The sequence below is a fragment of the Triticum aestivum genome, chromosome 7A (genome assembly GCF_018294505.1).
Source record: "Triticum aestivum cultivar Chinese Spring chromosome 7A, IWGSC CS RefSeq v2.1, whole genome shotgun sequence".
NCBI classification, from domain to species: Eukaryota; Viridiplantae; Streptophyta; class Magnoliopsida; order Poales; family Poaceae; genus Triticum; species Triticum aestivum.
The window spans coordinates 557,320,862-557,322,050 of NC_057812.1; the positions used below are offsets into that span (position 1 = coordinate 557,320,862).

At 50.2% G+C, this 1,189-nt stretch overlaps 1 protein-coding gene across 1 annotated transcript in view; it reads right to left on the reverse strand.

The window, feature by feature from the left end:
- LOC123148207 (uncharacterized) overlaps positions 1–952 on the reverse strand; it is a gene marked incomplete at its 5' end in the record, with an annotated part of 4,544 nt that extends 3,592 nt beyond the window's left edge. The window contains 1 exon segment of the mRNA XM_044567577.1: positions 919–952.
- Between the last annotated feature and the right edge of the window lie 237 nt (positions 953–1,189).

Genomic DNA, 1,189 nt, shown 5'->3' on the forward strand with positions numbered 1-1,189 from the left:
CACAAATCACAAAGCATCTAATCTCTCTCCCCCCTGATTTTAAGTGGGGGGTGGGGGGTGCTTTGTGATTTGTGAATGCCACGTGTCATCCATCAGGATGGGTCTCGCGTGAGACCTGGTCTCATAGAATTCTTTCCCAGTATGGGGAGTAGTCACTGCTGGCAGTTACTTAACACCAGAAGAAGAATATCAGTACCATGTCTCAATGACTGGAAAAAGGCGAGAAAAGAAACAGCATATATCTGCAAGAGATGACTTGATGCAACTGCACTGTTGTAGGACTAGATAGGGACACTTTACACCTAAGGCACCTGCAAAACGCATAGGACACGAATATTCTACTTTCTTCTCACCCCAAGCAAAATGGAATCTGGTTTCAGCTAATAGTCAAACAGAGATGCCTAATGACCTAATCACTTTGGTAGCTCAAATTGGGGATCATTCGAAGATTCACCCAACAGGAACGGTCAAATGGGATGTTAATTACTACTTGCAACTCCAAACAGAAAAGGCGGTGCAAACAGGATAACTGTAAATGCAAAAGCTTGATTTTAATCTCTTTACACAGATGTTCTTATTCCAAGAATATCGTTTACACCTATGGTTTTTCTGCCCTACGGATGGTGTATCACCAGCAAAACATTGCAGAGATATTCCCAACACACACAAAAACTAGGAATCCTGAACGAGAATTCCATTTCCACGCAAAACCTGTGCAGCTCAACAAAGGTGATCTGTGAACAGTATCTCGCCATAAAATAATAACAGACCGAACAACTACACGACATACCGAACCGTGTAACCGGCAGCAAGGATCAATTCATGGCCCTCCCCGGCCCAGGGCCGGATCTAGGCGGTGCGCACACGGCGTACCGAAAATTTGCAGAGGTCATCACTGGATGGCGAAAAGGCTCATACCTCGAAAAGGAATGTCCGAGATTGCTGACGAGGGGGCGGCGGCGGCCAAGAACGGGAGCGGCGGAGGCGGCGGGAGGAATCGGATGCGTCGGCGGCGACGCTGGGCTGCGGCGCCGCGGCAGCGGGAGGGGGGGCAGAGGCGGCGGCCAGGAGAGGGAGGCGGAAGAGGAAAGGAAGGGGATGGTGGAGGGGAGCCGCTTATGTAGAGAGGATGGAGTGCTGCCCAGATTGGCGTTGTGGACGACGCCGCAGGCGCACGAGAGCAAATCAA